Raw genomic sequence first — 20,950 nt, 5'->3', positions numbered from 1 at the left:
TCCGAAATTATTCTGATCATTTTCAGTTGTTCTTATTATAAATTTTTAAACATTATTTTCTCTTTCTTTATAAGAAGGGTTGTTGGAAAAGGTTTATTATTAATTTTTGAAATAAGGCGGAAATGTTTTCTCGAATAGCTCTCGAAGTGTTTTTGTTTAACTTCACCTCGACCAATTGAGTCAGATATTCTACAGTTTTATTAATATGTGTCGTGTTCAGGAAAAATATTGGCTCGAAAAAAATGTTTAACCCTTAGATTAACCACATGCTTCTCGAAAATGTATTGGGATAAACCTTTTTAGGGGCAAACCGAAAAACTAGTCAAAACTCATGTAATTTATTGACTTTACACGACCAAATATTGAATTGCATCATTTCGTAATTAAAGATACGTACGCGAAAATTTGTTTGCCTCTATTATGGATCTTATCCAATATGATATTGTATTAAATATAAGCTATTTGTATTTCACGCTATTTAAATAAATTTCCATGTAATAGGTCTTGCCGTAAGAAAGTATATCTGTGAATGCACTGTTAGTGAACTATGAAATAAAATCTTTCTTTGGTAATTTGTCTTTATTTTAACCTTCACCTTGATATTTTTCAGTACAACTTTCTTAAATGAATTACAAGTGACAAAGAAACTTTAAGCTTTAATAATTTATACAACGTTTTTAGTGTTTATATAAAAAGCCAATGAAATACATCCCACAGTTCAGTCAGAAAACATTATTTTAAGTGTTTTTGATTTATACAATACACTAGATAGTAGTGCAGTAGTTACTCTAAGTGTTACCAACATTTCTATACACATTACAGTTTACATTTCGCTGTTGTCTCACTTCTCTCTTAAAGATTATTGAATGTATTAGTATAAATGGTGATCACTTTTGGCCCCTTCTTTGTAGTAATTTTTTTTTTATACGTTGATACACTTCTATAGTTTGAAAATACTATTATGAACCGTTTTTCTTTTATTGTGGTATCGTCATCTTCACTCAGTATATATTTTGATTGTTATATATCCGTTTTAAATACACAGTAATATATCAATAGAAATTGACCAAATATATGTAGGACTTGATCAAACACACAACCCTTCAATTATCTTATACGGGCAAGAGACCTTGAAATCCGTCTAACATCTAACCAAGGGTCTTCAATTACAGTTTTGTAGGTTAAATAGCGATTTTCAAAATACATTTTAATCTGATATGCTAATCTGATATCTTGATATATATCATTTTTTTAAATAATTAATCACTAAATACTACCGGTTTCGATACATCATCATCAGGTAAAGTTCGTTTTTTGAAGTTATTCATTCATTATTATTGTCATCTTCACAGATCACTATTATAGAAAAAAAATACGCAAAAATGTCAGTGCCTTCTTATGTGAAACCTAAAAGAACACATAACTTTTTGAATAGTTATCTGTCTGTGATTTCATTTTTACTACTGTCGTTTTATTGAGGTACTAGATATAAGAACTGTAAAAAATTAAATATCTTTTTTTTTTTTTTAATGTCATAGTCGGCAATGGAGCTGGTGGGTCGCCTGATGGTAAGCGCTACCACCGCCCATGGACATTTGAAAAGGTGTAAGGTCAAATGCAGACCTTACACCTCTTCAAATGGATTGCCGACTGCAAAATGGAAAGAGATTTGGAAAGGATTGAAGAGAGGAGTAAAGGAAAGGACTGGGAAGGGTAAGGAAGAGGATATGGGCCTCCGGCTCCCCCACTCACCGAACGAAACACAGCAGTATGCTATTTCCCGCCGGTCTTCTGTGGGGGTGTGGTACTTCCCCGGTGCGAGCTGACCCAATTCGTGCCGAAGCGTGCTCGACTACCATATACACATCTTTTACATCTGGGATGGGATAAAATCTGGGAGCCGAGCACGCTTCGGCACGAATTGGCCCAGCTCGCACCCAGAAAGTACCACACCTCCACACAAGATCGGGGTAAAATAGTAGCATACTACTGTGTTTCGCTCGGTGAGTGGGGGATCCGGATGCCTATATCCTTATCCTCACCTTTCCCAGCCCATTCTTTAACGCTGTCGACAATCCTCTCCTTATCCCTTACCAATTAATAGCGGGGAACGCATTTGCAGATGCCCCCTGCATATGTCCATCAGGCGAATCACTAGCTAGTTGCCTTAGCATAAAAAGTGCGTATATAGTGTATATGTAATATAGTACCTCCATTGACCAACACGTAACATAGGCCTGAAAGTTCCCGAGTACCAGTAGAAACCAAAAGAATGTTTTGGTCTGGCAGGGCAAACTGAAGTTTTGTTGAATCAGGTATGATATATAAAAATAAATAAAAATAAAAATCATCTTTATTTAGCCCATCTTTAGAAAGCATCTTTAGAAATGCCCCATAAGCAACCCGGAAACACGGGACTTTAGTTTAACTCATCATGTAATATAATCATTAATATACATCATTATCATCATCCTCATCAGCAGCCCATATATATTCCCACTGCTGGGACAAGGGCCTCGTATGAGAGTCAGGCTATCGCGTACAACGTTTGATTCTTGGACATGACGGTTTCCTCACGATGTTTTTCCGTCACCGTTTCGAGCAGTGAAAAATCAATTTATATCCTGCGCGCTCCTCTGGTCTCGAACCTCCGACTTATCGATACCGATAAGTCCGAGGTCGTCACCACTGAGCCACCACTGCTATTTGTTCGTTAATATACAAACATTGATAAATTTTTCTTCAAAACATTATGCGCAGGATGGAGTACTAGAAAAAATGTAATGAGAGAATTATATAAACGCTCATCACACACGTCCAATATTTTTCACGAGGGCCATCTCATCAGGACAAGTGCCGTTATTACCACTTCACTATAATTCGCTTAAAACAAAACCATTTTGGATTCCATTCCGTTCCCCTGCTTCAATTAACGCGAAAATTGAACGAGATTACATTATGCTGTTGGCGGAACAACTTTGATGATTGTTTTTAATCCGCAATTTTTGCGACGAAATAAACGATTGCTGTAATTTAAATTTTCTCATGTGCCGTTGACGTTGCATGAGGTTCAAAGTAAAGACGTAATGTGTATTTATTGGATGTTATAAAATGTTATCTCTATTTTAATCAGCGTTCCGATTGGATGTTTTACGTTGACATTCGTTTAGATAATACTGTTAACATTTAATTTGCAATGAGAGATACGATTGTCTATCTTCGTTCTTGGCACGGAGTCAGTTAGATCAGATCATCATTCCATCCATAGTTTGAATTAAAGAGATAATATATAGATATATATTTTTCATAGTAAGCGTTCACGCCGGTTTTCTGTGGGGTATGGTACAAGGTAACAAATATGTCATCATATTATGATGAAAGTGTTATATCGAACTCCCACATCCACAATAGTGGACTACCGACTAAACTCCAATGTGTTCCGACAAAACCACTTTCAATGTCCGAGCCACAGGTGCTTGTCTGAATCGTCCGCGACCACCTCAGCGGCAGCCCGTCACTGGGCCTGGCGCAAATACGGCTGGTGGTTAAGGCAATCATAGATACCTATACATTCTTTGTTAACATATGAAATGGACTGAAATGAAATTCTTCATTGCTTATAAAAAAAAACTGAACATGACATTAAAAGTAAGCAAGAGGCGGCCTTATCACTAGGTAGCGATCTCTACCAGGCAACACTTAAAGTAGCAGGAAAAAGAAGAATATAAAAAATGATGGGTGAGCAAAAATAAGGCAATTAAGAAAATAGTTTGAGGACAGCAAAGTATTAAAATATAACATACGTGTTATGAACAAAACAATTACATCGTCGTTCGAACAAAATATGCTTAAACAGTTTTTGTTTTGCACGTTTAATAAAAATTCTTATATTCCACACCTTTGAATTGTCAAACGGTCTATGCGAGATTGCCTGTGGCGTAATGTAGCACTCGCTAGGTGCTAGCGCTCAAAGGCGTGTTTTTACGTTTTGCAACCGTCGCGACAGCAGAAATGTGTGGAAATTGATTTAAAGAGTAATGCTGTTTGTTGTTCTTCATTGTTTGAGCACGTATCAAACTTATGCAAGTTTAAAACATGTTATTTTTTACAATGAATTGTTGAAAAATGCTGATGATATGGTATTCAGAGTTTTTCTGGTATGATGGATATGATGTGGATTTATTAATTTGGTACTAGTAGTTTTTAAATTTGTAATATTTTTGACACAATATGTTAAATTTATGTTGTCAGAGTTTTCTCCTTAAAAAAAAATTATTATAGCTGCCTTATTTGGTACCTGAGCAATATATGTTATACTTAATGTTAATACAGGCAATAATTCTGTTTAAGAATTATGTACAAAAAAATAGTTTCTGTGCTTTAATTTGAGTTAATTTTATCACATGTACTAACTATAAGCACAAACGTTTTTATTATCCCGGATTCAGTTCGCAGACAGCTGCTCAATCATGAATCATTTTTTCATTTACATTTTACATTCTTATATTTTAATGTTCTCTGAAACGAAAATACTGCAATTCTCATTTAAATGTAAACAATACTTCACAATTGCAGCACAAACAGTAATCAAAAGCGATATGAACGAAACTTGAAAACATTCACAGCTTGTAAACATTTCAGTATTATTATTTTTAATTAAAAAGGAAAGTAACAATCCACTAATTAGTGAAACATATATGCGTATCTCTGTATATATCAATTCGAATGTATTTTTTTGAGTTTGTTAGCTCATTGCTCTTTACTCGGTTAACCGATTATTACGATAATTTTTTAACCGGCAAGGTTTAGCAAGGTTTTATTTTTTTATAATTATTTGAATACTTGCTACGCCTCGCGGTTTCACCCGCGTAAGTCCGTATCCCGTAGGAATAGCGGTCAGAGTTGCAATCGGTTCAGAAGTTTTTGCGTGAAAGAGTCACAAACACACACATCCTTACAAACTTTCGTATTTACAATATTCGTAGAATATAAGCTGCATTATTTGTTACCGTTTGTTAAAATTAGTTTCCAACCAATATTTTTGATTGATATAAAGTAGTTTTTCAATTTAATTTAACAAAATGTTAATTATGGTATAATTCCAAAAGGACCTCCCGTTTCTAATCTTGCAAAATCTTTATAACATTATGAAGTAATTCGCAGAACAGAATAATTCAATAAGCTATTTACATTATTTATTTTTAAAACACAAGTAATTTCTATAACAGCGTTTTCGATTCCTTATTAAATTTAAACATTACAACATATTACACTAAATTCAATCGCAGATTAGAGCCAAAGTCCTTCGTTATTAACTTTCAGAGATTAATTGTAGGGATGACATTGATCTGAATGTCAAATTAGGTATAATCTGAATGACTTGTGTCTAATACTTGTCCGTAATTAAATAGTTCATAGTTTCCTTGTAACGTATATACGTATATACCTATATAGGTATGTAGCATATAATCTAGTGACTGAATATAGAATATAGTGATGTAAAAAGAATATATACAGAATCTGTATTAATAAAATAAAACTGAAGAGTTTGCTTGACCGGTAACCACGCTCGCTGTAAAGTGCTCGAAACGTCGGGTCAAATAAAATAAATTTATTTAATTTTTTTTATGTAAAACTGGCAATTCATTTGTGAATTATGAACATCGTGCATGATATTACATAGGCTATATAATTATATTATATAGGCGTTTATATATGACGTGGGTAAACCACAGAGCGCGGCTTCTTAACCGGGGGCCGTGGGTATCTATGGAAGATTTTCTATAATTATAAAAAATACATAAATTTTTACATTTGTATATAAAGCGAGAAGAAATTATTCTGAATATGGAATAATTTATTTTTAAGTGTGGAAAGAATTTAATTATTTACATTATCATAAAATTCTTTCATTAGCTTATCCAGATAGTGCACATACGAACTGACATCAATTATACGTACATAAGTGTGTAATAGAGACAAAAAGTACCCAAATTACATAGGTATTACTCACATAACACCCGAAAATACTAAAGCGCAAATGTTTATATCAAAAGTATCAATTATTTTCCTGCATAAAGTTTAATAAAATATAAGTCCATGATTGTAACTAAATCTATTTAACCTTCCATGTCAATTCCTTTCATAATCTTCTTTGTTGATCGTTCACGTGAAAATAATAGCCATTATACTGAACAAAGCAATTTCCGTGTTGCACAAATTGTTTTGAAAATTAAAACAGACGGTCATAGATGTGTACAGACTGTAAAATTTAATGAGAAATGCTTTAAATTTATGGAAATGGATTTTGTATTTTTTACCTGACGTATTTTCTTTTCGTTTAATGTCGTGATTATTGAAAACTGCGTCATTGTGACGGTTTGAAAGTTTATTTATCTACACTGTACAGTAGTAATAAAGAGGGAAGATATGATTGTTTGTGTTGTATGGCCCCGAAAATACTGGGCCTATTTTAAAATTGTTTTAGCAAAAGATTATCAGTTTCTCTTTATAAGTGTTATAGGTTGCATTTTATTATATTTTTTCTACGGTACAACCCGAGCGATAAACTATGTATCTAATTAGATTTTTACTAACTAATATATCTATAGATTGATTTAATTTACGTTTTTGACATTTAAAAATAATGTCTTTCTCCCAAGATGTTAGACCACTTTTGTCGCGAAATAAACTAGAAGATGACTTCCACAATATATCGAAAAACTATTCTAAATTAGTTTCAGACATCAATAAAATCTAGTAACGATCCAATATATTAGAAAAGGTCTGATATTTGTAAATATTAACTGTGGACATTTACGAAATAACATTATATTATGTTCATGCGATGTTAGTTTGTCAATATGTTAGGATCGTTTGATGTAATATAAAGGTTTTTATCTAGTCGACGGGAAATTGGTTATTTAGTAGGATAGAGGATGACAGTTTATATGTTTTGGGATGTGAGAGCTTCCGATATAAGGGTGAAGGAAGGAAGGTGCAATTCTTCCATCGAAAAAGGGATCCCCGACCAGTCTTCGACTCTTCGTCTAGTATTCGGTCGAGGGGCCGGCCAATAAAGCCCCAATTGAATGATGTTGGAAAATTGTACATATGCTCTGTGGCAAGAACATTTCACTTGCGCGATTCAGAACCGTGTCGCTATAATAAGAAGGCAATTGCAAAGACTCTCTCCTCTAACAGCACACATGTAGATCGTCAGTGACGATCGCTTACGCATCTGGCGAACCATCTCGGTTGCTAGCTGTAAATAAAATTCAAAATCTGTTATATGACAAAGTTATCGTTTTTATTATGAAGGACTCTACCCACTACAACGTATTATTCATACTATGACCATAACTGGAATATATATATATATATATATATATTAACGTATTTACCCGCTTTTAAATGAAGAGACTATAACAACTTGTCAGAATTTTCCAATCTGAAATCTGCAATCATCAGGCGACCCACCAGCTGCATTGCCGACGATGACACAAAAAACATATAAATTTTTGGAAATATTTTGCAGTTTCTGCGATATAGCATCGCTTCAATCAAATGCCCTTTTACCGATGAAGCACTTTTTAAACGCGTAATGTCACTTACGCTGAATAAGAGTTATTTGTCTACCCCCCTTATTGAACTTCGATTGGCCTTTTTGAAAAAAAAGGTCACCGTACATAATTTATTACACAGTTTTCTAGCTCGCTTTGTAGCGAGCGCTATTAGGTTTTAACTTGAGAACTGTTTATATTTTTAAAACATTTAATATTGGGATACGTATCGACGTCATTTTCATGTAAGTTAAGTCTGAGTTTGAGCTAACAACTATATGTAGTTTAGTAAATGAATAGGGTTTACATGTTTGGGGGACAAATAATATTATTATAACATAGGCAAAAAATATACCCACTGGCTTTTTCATCATTCTAATCTATACTAATATTATAAAGCTGAAGAGCGAACGGGTGAAGCCGGAGCAGACAGCTAGTGATGATATACTTAGAAAAAATTGTTTGGCATTATGTGAATCAAATCTTTCATTCGGCTTGCTGTCAAAATTCAATGGATCGTAATGAAAAGGCATCGGTGCTGACGTAAATCACATTTTGGTTCAATTTTAAAGGAATATCTAGATTCTAGACATGATTACATCTCGATATCTCCACTTTCATCTATCAAATGCCAAAGGGTGAGATTTCAATATTACTCGTACATGACGTATGTTATAAAGATCTCTAACAAAAAGATATATTTATTATATTTATAGGTTAATAAATATAGTGATATGTATATATAATCTATACTTATATTATAAAGAAGAATAGTTTGTGAATATGTGAGTTTGTGACGTTGGAGTGGTTAATCTATGGAATTACTGAACTGATTTAAAAATGCTGTTACAAATAGAAAACGACGTATTATTTATTTATAACTATTATATTTATTTCGTTGTTATAATTTTTGAAGGTATAACTTTAAAGTAAAGGTCTTTTAAAATAAAATAAAAAGGCAAAAACTGTAACAATATAAATCGTACAAATGGCGGCCTTGTAGCTCAATGACATCTTCATAAACCTTCATTTATAAATATTAATACAAATGAAATTAATATCAGACAAATAATAATTCAGAAATGAACCAAGAAACGAAGTAATTCGCAAACAACTTCAATGAAACGCAATAACTTTGTACCTAGCTGTAATAGCCCGGAGGTAACATCTCATAACATCCAAATTGCTATAACACAAACTCCATCAAGCTAACATACACCTTGTTGTAAGGAGATAAGTGCTTATTTGAAGTGTAAGAACGCTGGTGGTTATGACTTAACATAATATTTTAGTCTATGTAATTGCTCATAGTAACAATTAATCCTATTATTGTACACATGTTTAATTACCTTATTAAGGCTTTAAGGCTGGGCACACAAGGAGCCTGTAGATGACTAAAGTATGAAAATTACCTCGAAAATGCTTCTGTACACATTTAGTTAACTGTAAAGAGAAAATAGATTCTAAAAGGCAACATTAATTACCTAATGAAATGTCCGAAATATAATGTTCTGAATTCGAGAATTTAAATTTTTTCATAAATTGAAAATAAGTAATACTGGCAATGTTATATAATTTCGAATTACGAAAAATAAAACAAGAGTGTAGTTTTAAGAATCTATTGCGCTTTTTATAACTGGCCAGTAATGTCTCTATTTTTTAAGTAACATTGCTATATGGTAATTAGTTAAACTTATTTTATTAATAAATGCATTTTACTGCAAATTAAAGGGATTAAGTGTATACGCCGTTTTTCAGTTCGTAGAATGAACAATATTTAATATTTAGTTACTTTAGACATATTGCTCCAAAGGGCTTTTGTCATTATATTATATTGCGTAAGTTAGTAATGTGCATCTTTTTTGTCTAATAAAATCTATAAATATGTTCACTATTTTATTAAGCAGCATAGGCTTTTTTTTACCACGGCAAACTAAGAGACGGTATCAACTCATTTTTCTTCCTTTAATTATAACAATGAAACCTTTGTTATTGGTGTAATTCCATTTACATTATGGCGCCGCTTTAATATCTCTAATAATGACTTTTAAATTTGTTTCATTAAATTAAATAAAAAAACGTGAGATCTTTCATATTCAATTCAAATTATTAAAACTATATAACTAAGAGAATTTTCCATACAATGGCATAAGCTTATCTGTCTGTTTGAATTTACAGTCATTATGTAACGAGTTCGCGGTGATGTGGAGCCGAATGAGGCATAATGTCATTTAGTTGAATGGCTCTGCGCGTGAATATTATCTTTGACGCCACGTTTCCAGCTGGTTATTTGGCAAAATGATTATGGAGTTTTATACATATATATTGAAAGACTAAGAATTTTAGTATAGGAATAAAAAACAGAACTCACGTACAATGCAAAATGTCATCTTCGATTAAGTTGACAGTTATTGGAAATATTATCTGAAAAAAAAAATGAACAATTATTTGTAATTCCATTACCTCGCTATAATAGCTAACTAGTAATACAGTCTGAACGGAATTGTCAATGTATAGCATTATGTTATCTGTGGTAATAGTTTGATTTCATGGCCATTGCATGTTTTAGAGACAATAGCACTGGATAATGTTAATTACTAGTAACATTAAACATGTAATGTAAACCAATGGAACTCTGTTGTATTATAATTTATAATGCTTGATTTCTGTTCTATATTCGTATTTGATTATATAGAATTTGTTTATTTAATACAATCTAAATATAACGTGTTTCATGGATCGTGATATACAATCGAAATAGGTATAACGTGTTTTATGGATTGTGATGTGAATTAATAAATTTGAAAGTGTGAAGTCAAAATAATCCCTTTGAAATAATTAACAACTTAAATATTATGAAACACTAGCTGCGCCCCGCGGTTTCACCCGCGTAAGTCCGTATCCCGTAGGAATATCGGGATAAAAAGTTGCCTATATGTTATTATATTTGTTCAGCTGTCTACGTACCATATTTCATTGCAATCGGGTCAATTGTTTTTTCTTGAAAAAGTAACAAATACACACACATCCTTACAAGCTTCAGCATATATAATATTAGTAGGATTCTTAACGTTATTTATATGTTTTGCGCAACGGGGCCCCAATACACGCATTGTATTGGGGCTCCTAGTGACTACATAGCGCGTGAAAGCTTTTTATGACAAATTAACTGGATATATTTCAACGAAAAATATTAAATTTTCTCGCTATGCAAATTGAAACGAGTTTTTTTTATGCCCCTTGATGGTTTTTTCAAAGTCATAGAATAAAAAACGGACGTGCGATGTCAATCAAGAAATGCTGTTTTATAGAAATTTTATCCTTCGAATATCGTATAATTAATAAACCACGTATTTCATTATTTACCAATATTCAAATGATATATAAATATGTTATCACAGCAATTATCTGTTTACATATTCCAATATATTTTACAAAATCCATTTATTATTCATTTATACTTCAGTATATAAATAATCCCTTTATACGAGAACAAAGGATGGGAACAGCGGATATAAATCACAACGCATTATATGCATATGCGCTTGTAAACGTATGAAATACTAGCTGCAACCCGCGTTTTCACCCGCATAAGTCCGTATCCCATAGAAATATCGGGATAAAGAGTTGCCTCTATGTTATTCCAGTTGTCCAGCTGTCTACGTACCAAATTTCATTGCAATCGGTTCTGCAGTTTTTGCGTGAAAGAGTAACACACACACATCCTCACAAACTTTCGCATTTATAATATTAGTAGGAAATTAGTAGGATTAGTAGGATTAGTAGGAACAGTAGGACAAATAGGATTAGTAGGAACAGTAGGATAAATAGTAATTGTAGGATAAGTAGGATTAGTGGGAAGGATGTCAACTTCATGTTACATTCCATTGTGAGATTTGAATATAACATTTCTATGGTAATATTAATAAAATTCTAATACAAGAACCACTCGTCCTGCCCGTATGAACCTGGAATAAACACAAGAATAAATTGTAGCTGTGTAACTCATGAATAATGCAGTTTCTTCCGGTGAGAATTATTTAAATTTCGTAGTCTTTTATAGAATTTACCTTGGGTTTGTTTTATATGCAGTCGAGCACGCCTCGGCACGAATTAGAGTAGCTCGCACCGGGGAAGTACCACACCCTCGTCTCGTACGGTCAGTGAGGGAGCCGGAGGCCCGCTTCCCTTTCTTCACCTTTCCCGGTCCATTCTTTCCAATCCTTCTAGTTGTTAATCCCCTCCTTATCCCTTTCAAGGGTAAAAGCGGGCAGCGCATTCGCAGAGCGTCTTTGTACACGAAATATGATAACTTAATTACAATGCAATAATAAACAAATAAATAATAAATCTTTATTTATTTATTAGTATAATACTCGCGTAAAATCAAACACAAGAAAATACTATACTTAACCGATTGTTATGAAATTTGGTACGTAGACAGCTGAACAACTGGAAAAACAAATAGGCAACTTTTTATCCCGTTATTATTACGGGATACGGACTTACGCGGGTGAAACCGCGGGGCGCAGCTAGTACAATAGAATTCAACAATCCTCACTAACAAATTCTCGCTAAAGTATAACGGAACAACAGGCCAAGTAAAATACGGCTGGTATAAAATTGATTTAAATGATGTTTGATGTAGGCGCGTCCACGAGGGCAGGTCCGAAAATTAATTTGCTATGAAGCAGGCTTATGTGGGGATAGGATCACCGTATATTTGGGTGGTCTTTGATTGAACGCTTATTTATCTGTTCCGTTTTTTATGGGGGTATTTAAACTACGATGAAAAAGGGATGTTTTCTATATTAAAGGGTAACTTTTTGTGTTTTTATTTTATTCATTTGGTTTTGGGACGGTTCTAAGCGATTTTTGTTGTGATGGGTGCCTTCAGACTATTATATATATTCAGTGCTTCGCCCGTGGTGCATATATAAGTATAACCCAAAGCAAACAGGGATGACGTAGAAAGGACACATCCAACGGTTAACGAATTTTTGATTGAAGTTAAAATTAACATCCTAATAATATTATAAACGCGAATTATAAATATGTATGGATGTTTGTGACTCTTTCACGCGAAAACAGCTTGTCGTATATGCATGAAATTTGTCACAGATATAAATAATAGTCTGTATTATATGAGAAAAAGTACTTTTTACATGAGTACCACGCGCGTGACGCCGCGGGTTACCGCTAGTTATACATATACTTACAAAACATACTTATAGAACAAAACAGGAAATGTAGTTTCTCTTCCAGCAATTTTGCTGTATATTAAAAATAAATAAAATCGTAGTCCCACAATCGTATAAACAGTGCATACAATTATGGCAACCCTAATCAAATATTCCCACTAATGGAGATAAGTTCGATGTGATTGGCATTAGTGCATAATTATATAGAGGTGTTACACCCACACTGATTAGGGCTAAATTGACTTATTTCATCAGCTATTTAAACATGTGGTTAGGATTTTATTTCATCCGTATTTATTGTTTAAATACAATTATTTTTTGAATAACAAATAAGCTGTATAATTTTATTTCGCCATTATTTAGTTTTCAAGTTCTGTAAAATGCCCGTCAAAATCAATTCAATAATTTATTATCATTTAGAATAATAGATTTAGAAACAAAATATGTTATTTAGAAGTAATTAATATGTATAAAGCCTTCTTTGTCATATTCAAAAAAAATCTAATAAGGATCCTAATAAGGTCCTTCATGTAGTAGGGTAGTCTCAAGTCTAAGCTGGCCCGGAAACGGGCTGCCGCCGAGGGGGTCGCGGACGTATATTAACCAGCTCCCGCTACCCCTTCATGAAAGCGGCTCGTCGGAATACAGTGGGGTTTTAGTCGGTAAGAATCCGACATAATCCACGGCTCCTTTTCCACGGGGGCCGTGGGTATCTATGTAAGATTTCCCCACTATAAAAAAAAAAAAAAAGAAAAAAAAAAAAAAAGGGTAGTCTCAAGTTCCACATTTCCTTAAAAATTTATTAAAAAAGAACATGACAACCCCTCTTAACCTCTACAGTAAATAAAATTCATCACAATTTGATAAAAACTTGATATTAAATATCTATTTCGTAGTTACGCAGTGCCTCTACAATCTTAAAAATATTAATAATTACGCGTCACATTGTTTGTCCACGATGGACTCCTTAACTACTCGACCGATTTTATACACCACGTGCAGTTTGATCCAACTTAAAAGAGAGGATAGTTTATATTATTTCGATAACGAATGAAAATGAAAAAAACAATTGCGGTGGAGCCGGGTCGTGCAGCTTGTATTATAATATATAACAAACATTCGTACTGTTGTTAATGAAATAAAGCACTCTAAAATATTCCAAAGACACGAGGGTTCCCGGTTTAGATCCGGGAACACAAATTGGCTCGCATTTGCGGTCAGGGAACGGAATTTGCAACCGATAAACTTGAACAACGGATCGTAACGGGTTTATACCTGTTTTATCCATTTTAACGATTAATCTTTGCTCGGAGAAGATGGGTGATCAATTGAATCGAGATTTTACTACTATCATGAATAAGGTAAAGGTATGTCCCGTGGCCCCTTCATCAACGGATGGAACATATTGAGATTATAATGTGTAGGAATCCGACTCCTCTCCTGGGGGCCGTGGGTGACGCAAGCAAGAGTTCACCACTCAAATAAAAGAGGCAATATGCACGTGGTTACTACAGAGCATGTGGGAATCGAGCACGCTTCGGCACGAATTGGGCCAGCTAGCACCGGGGAAGTACCACAATCCCACAGAAAATCGGCGTGATATAATAACATGCTATTGTGTTTCGTGCGGTGAGTGGGGGACCCGGAGGCCGATCTCCTTTTCCTTACCCTTTTTTTCTTCCTCTCAACAATCCTTTCTTAATCCCTTCTCAATTTAAAGTCGACAATCCATTTGTAGAGGTAAGGTCTGCATTTGAGCTCACGCCTCTCCAAATGTTCATGAGCGGTGGTAGCGCTTACCGTCAGGCGACCCACCAGCCCCATTGCCGACTATGACATAAAAAAAAGAGTTTCTTGCCGGCTCTTCTCTGTAAAAACTGCTTTCCGAACCGTTGATAAATATTAAAACTCTGTACCTAATGACGATTCGAAAGTGCTTCAATAAGAAATCTAATTGAATAAACAAACCTGCGTACACGCAATATTTTCAATTTACCATTATTGTCCTTAGCTAACCAACTATTCTTATCACGTGAAAACCTCTTGAACCTAAAATAAATAACTTGAACCTAAAACCTAAAATAGAAATAGCTCACGTACACGTCTTATAAAAATAGCTTTAAAATCTTCATCCACTAACTGTATTAGCGTCGAACTTTTCAGTCGTACCGAAGTTCGTAGTTGAACACCAGAGAACTGGAAAGTTCGGTTATATTCACAGAGTCAATTGACTCGAGATATTTTAAAGTTCAGAGCCTTATGAGGAATGAAGTTTGTCTTGAATTTATAACTCGGAATTTTAGCTCGAAAAGGGGATTACATGAGCTGAATGTGTTTTATAATGTCTTAATCCATCAAATCCACTCTAGTGAAAAAAGAACAGAAAAATATATGATATGCTTCACGATTAAATTAAATGCAATGGTGGCTCAGTGGTGAGAACCTCGGACTTCTAAAATTGATTAGTCGGGGTTTGAGACCGAGCGAGTGTGCAGGAAAAGAATAGATTTTTCAATTTATCTGCACTTGTGGATAACATCACCACTGCTTAAAACGGTGAAGTAAAACATCGTGAGGAAACCGGCATGACCAATAATCAAAAGTTCGACGATATGTGACATCTGACAACCCGCACTTGGCCAGCGTAGTGGATTATGGCTTGAGCCCTCATAGAAGGCCCGAGTCCCAGCAGTGGGAACATATATGGGCTGATGATGATGATGCTTCACGATATTTTTAATATAAACTAATTAAATAGTGCGTTTATAATTGTTTATTTTGTATTTGTTTGTTTGCGTGTCTGTCACGGTTTTGCTCAAAAATTACTCTGCCAATTGAACAAAATTATTTTTACTGTTTTACCTACTGATCGCATTTTTACATTTATTAGTTAATGTCCATTCTTAGACTTATATTGCTCATTTGACCTAAATTTCGTTACCATTTATGTTTGACATTGACAGTTTCTTGAATAAAACGCTTAAGCTTACAAAAAATGTGTATTAACCTCAACAAAAAAATAAAACAAAAATTAACAAGTCTCAAACGCAAGACGCTCCTTAACAATACTATTAATAACAATAAAATAATGAGAGATCAAAAATATTTATTGTTTACCAACGCAACTAATTGCCAATACAATATTGTAGAAAATAAACTGTAACATATTAAAACTTTAATATACTAGCTATTCTATCAAAAAACATTCCAAATTGTATGTACATTACATCAAATATATCCTACATAGTATAAAATACATAATATATAGAATATACACAGTATACTACATAGTATAAAACAAAGTCGCTTTCTCTGTCCTTATGTCCCAATGTATGCTTAAATGTTTAAAACTACGCACCGGGTTATTTCAAAGATAAAGTGATTCAAGAGGAAGATTTATTCGTATAATAACATCAATTATAATACACCGATACTATAGCCTTATTATACTACTATATTATAAATTATTATTAATCAGTATTGAAAACAGCAAATCAAATAGATACCTAACAATGGAACAAACCAAAAATGCCATCTTCTAATCAATTTACTCAGCCCACTGGAAATTAATTAAGAAACTTAAACCAAATCAAGGCGCGAAAAGTATCGTTCACTTTTAATTAAATTCGATAAATCGATGAAATTAATTCTCGTCTCCTCAAATCGATTGTCCCGCGGCTAAATTTGAAATTGTGTTATTATATCAGGTCTGTGTTTAATTCTAACTTCTGTATTGAATATCCTTAGTGTATTCTATAATTTTTTTACATTACATAAGTTTTACTCTTTGAATTGTTAAATTCCTAATAATAACTACATAGTATAAGACAAAGTCACTTACTCTGTCCCTATGTCTCTATGTATGCTTAAATCTTATAACTACGCAACGGATTTTATTGGTTTTTTTTTAATAGATATTAACATCTATTTAACTACTCCGAATTTAACGCGTGCGAAGCCACGGGCAAAAGCTAGTATAATATAAGCGAAAGTATGTTTGTCACATCGGTAGAAAGAAGCCTATGTCACTCTCTAGCCTCCTAAATATCTCCAGACATCATAATCAGCCTATATAATCATTCTGTTGAGGCGTGAAAAAAAGACAAACTATCAGAAACTTTTTCATTATAATATTATTAAAGATATTTATTATGCTAAAGTACTATGATCGAATTACAAATACGTATAGAACATTTCAGTGTGGGATACTGAGCCAAAAAAATCAGACAAACCATTGCTATATAAAAAAACAAGTATTGAATTAATCGTGTTTGATTTACGTACATTATATATTTAGAATGTTGTGATGCAAAAATTACTTGTTGTATATGCGGATTTATTAAACCCATTTTCTATCTCTTTTGTAGTTTTGTATAGATTTAATGATTAATAATAAGAATTAAACCACAATTTTATCAGCTGCTCTATCTAAATCAGATCGCTAACATTAATTAAAATCAATTTTGCAGGTGTACTTATTTAGACAAGCTGCGTTAACAAAAACAGACGGCGAAATCCGAGAGATTTTTTCATTAATAGCGACTTGTACAAATTGGGCCAACTTTGTCCCAGATAAACTATGGCGCAGACGTGACTCCGCGCAAACAGATGTGTCACGACCAATCTCGTAGATTAAAGCAATTACATGCCATTTTTCGTGTTGTAATTAACTTTTTGTGTTTACACGACGAGCCTGTATGGGTTCATTAATGCAGGCGGAAAAATGAGATGTGCTGATTATATAGTTGCGATAATTACACTTATTTTTTGCTCTTTTTCACGATTTTCGTGACGCTAGAAGATTGAATGTTTCATTACGCTCATTGTTATTGTTTAATGACATTTTTAGATATTAATAAAACGAAGTTGTAGGTGATTGTGGCTTATAATGGGGAATTGTTGTATGGTTAACAAATCACTTATATAGAGAAAGTGTGTTACAAAACTAATTTGTAACAGATTTGTGAAATATCTTCTTTATTAGATTGTTTTAAAAATAAATCTGTCTTCAGGTGCATAAAACGAAGAAAATCTAGTAAATTTAGGAGTGGTTTTTAATTGTCGAATAAACATTAAACCGCCTGTTGTGCTTCTATAGAGTTTATTTATAGAATTTATTTATGTATGATTTGGTGCACAATAAAGTATTTTTGATTTGATTTTTGATAAAATGGATAATGTTTATTCGTATCATTGAAATATTTTTATATTTTGAATTAATTTTATGTTCATAGACATTGTTGTGTACTATATATTTTTTTCACGTTCAGTAAGTCTCACATAAAAAACTCCTCTATTTCGGCGGATTTTATTTAGCCTCGCATTGAACAACTCGTAAATACATTTATCAAAATAGGTCATCGCTGTACGTGCGGCACATAAAACCTCTTTCCGGTTAAAATTCAAAAACTCAAAACAAATCTCGTTTTAATTTAAAAAACTTTCCTCACACTACGTTGGTCTGACACACGGCTTTGTAGCTTGACTTGAATTCACATAAAACAAATATAGATTCTAGTTGAAAACCGTGTATTGGACATTATAAATTGTTTTTTTATTTCTTTTTCGAAAGCGCTTTTTAAAAACAACCCGACTCCTTTATAATGTCGCATTTTACCAAAGTTGTTATGTTGATATAGAATTTTTTTATCCATATAACGAGCCTAGACATCGCTTAGCTTTGGGATTAAAATCGATCTCTAAGCAAAATATACTCAATAAGTAAGTATTATATCCTATCCTACTAATATTATAAACGCGAAAGTTTGTAAGGATGTGTGTGTGTTTGTGGCTCTTTCACGCAACAATTACTGAACCGATTACAATGAAATTTGGTACGTAGACAGCTGGATAACTGGAATAACATATAGGCAACTTTTTATCCCGACATACCTACGGGATACGGACTTACGCAGATGAAACTGCGGGGCACAGCTAGTCATTTCATATAGTGCAAAACAAAAGAAAGAGACAAAACACCATTTAGACAGCCTCGACCTTCACAATTCCCAAATCCCTTAGATAATAAAAAAAAAATGTTAGACAAACATTTAGAGCGTATTTCAGAACAAAGGGTGAAACAACGCCACCACAATTACCACATTTCCAACTGAGAGGTTTGAAACAAACGAATACAGATTATTTGTTTGATTGTTTGAATCGATATGTATGTTTATATGTGGATAATAAACAAATGAAGTATCTTCACAATTGAATGCATGGTATTTTATATTAATTTTAATTTATCACAATCATTCGCATCAATAATGATATTCAATTACTTATGACTTTGATGAAATAATAACATTCCTTCTGTCGTTTTCTTAATGTTCATGACATAGATAAAAACTCGTTTATTGTTTCAGTATTTGATATATAACATGTTTCAAAGATTAAAAAATGAAACAAATGAAAATAATTATCTACTTCGGCATCAAAGATAAGTTCGTCGCTAAATGTTACCAAACACTAACAATTGTGTTTCTTGTAATATAAATAAACGCAGGAACAAAATATTCTGGTATAAGCTTGTAATTAAGATGCACCGCTAATCAGTTACATTATAAAGCCCCCGGGGAAACGCTAGCGGTGGATATTCATTAAGATGAGACGCTGTTGAGCATTTTGAGGAATAAATTCGTGATGGCTCACCAGGAAGACAAAAACTTATGTATAACAGTGAGATCTGAAGCATTCTTGTGTATTTCATTGCTTTAAGAGTCTTCGTAATAAGGATTTTTGAATAGGATTCCATATTTAAATGATATAGATAAAGTCATAAGGCAAGCAATTGTGTTGGGTTATGTTCTAATAATGTTCGTAGAATGTTTCACAATTATTACATTTTTGGAGTAATTTCAAATCACAAGAAGCGTTGTATTATAGCAGACTAGCTACGCCCCGCGGTTTCACCCACGTTAGTCCGTATCCCGTAGGAATATCGGGATAAAAAGCCTGCCTATATGTTGTTCCAGATATTCAGCTATCTACGTACCAAATTTCAATGCAATCGGTTCAGAAGTTTTTGTGTGAAAGAACAACAAACACACACACATCCTTACAAACTTACGTATTTATAATATTAGTAGGATGTATGTAAAGACTTTTTTTACATAATAGCTGACAAAAGAGCTAGTGGATCGACTGGTGGCAAGCGAAATGCACCGCCCATAAAAATTTAACAGATTCTAGACTATATCCCTGTGTAAATGAATTGCCAAATCATCCTACTAATATTATAAATGCGAAAGCTTGTAAGGATGTGTGTGTATTTGTTGCTCTTTCACGCAAAAACTATTGAACCGATTGCAATGAAATTTGGTACGTAGACAGCTGGACAACTGGAATAATATATAACCAACTTTTTATTCCGATATTCCCATGGGATACAGACTTACGCGGGTGAAACCGCGGGGCGTAGCTAGTACTATATAAGCTAAGGAAAAGATAGATAAGGATAGATGAAGGGAATAAAGGAACGGACTCGAAAGGGTAAGGGATTGACTCCCCCACTCACCGAACAAAACATGTTATGCTACTTTTTCAACATACTACTATTTCAAGCCCATCCTCTGTGAGGTTTACCGTCCCCGGTGCGAACTGACCCAATTCGTGCCGAAGCGTGCTACACACTAATATATAAACTGCATTATTTTAAGTTTTTCCCTAAAAATATGCGGAAAATACAAAACGTTTAACCACAATTTACGCTCTAGCGATGGACAGGTTTTGACGTCGTTTCAATTAAAATTTCGAATCTTTTATAAAGTGATGTTGAAAAAACATTTAAATAACGTTTTTGAGTACAATCGAAAATTTCTATTGAAATGAATGTTTCACTACTTTTATTGAAATAAAGAAATTAACATGACTTAATAATATTAATTTAAATAAGTCTTTGCTACAAAAAAAACGGTCACCATCCAATTTTAAACTATGATAAATGACAATAACTTACAATGAAACTAAAATAATAACATAATGTACTGAGTACACGCAGAGTTAGTTTTTGTTTATTTATTCTTTATTGCACTTATTTAACAATATAGGTTACAAAATAGGTTAGTTATTGAGTAACAACCAAAAACAAATGAATCGAATATAGAACCTCCGTTTTAGGAGCGTCGGTTGAAAATGACTATATATAATTCCCCCTAGTTACAACTAACATTGAAAAAGTAAATTGCT

Source organism: Zerene cesonia, chromosome 27, assembly GCF_012273895.1.
Source record: "Zerene cesonia ecotype Mississippi chromosome 27, Zerene_cesonia_1.1, whole genome shotgun sequence".
Taxonomy (NCBI): Eukaryota; Metazoa; Arthropoda; class Insecta; order Lepidoptera; family Pieridae; genus Zerene; species Zerene cesonia.
The sequence above is the reverse complement of the archived record's forward strand: the minus strand, read 5'-3'. Positions refer to the sequence as shown.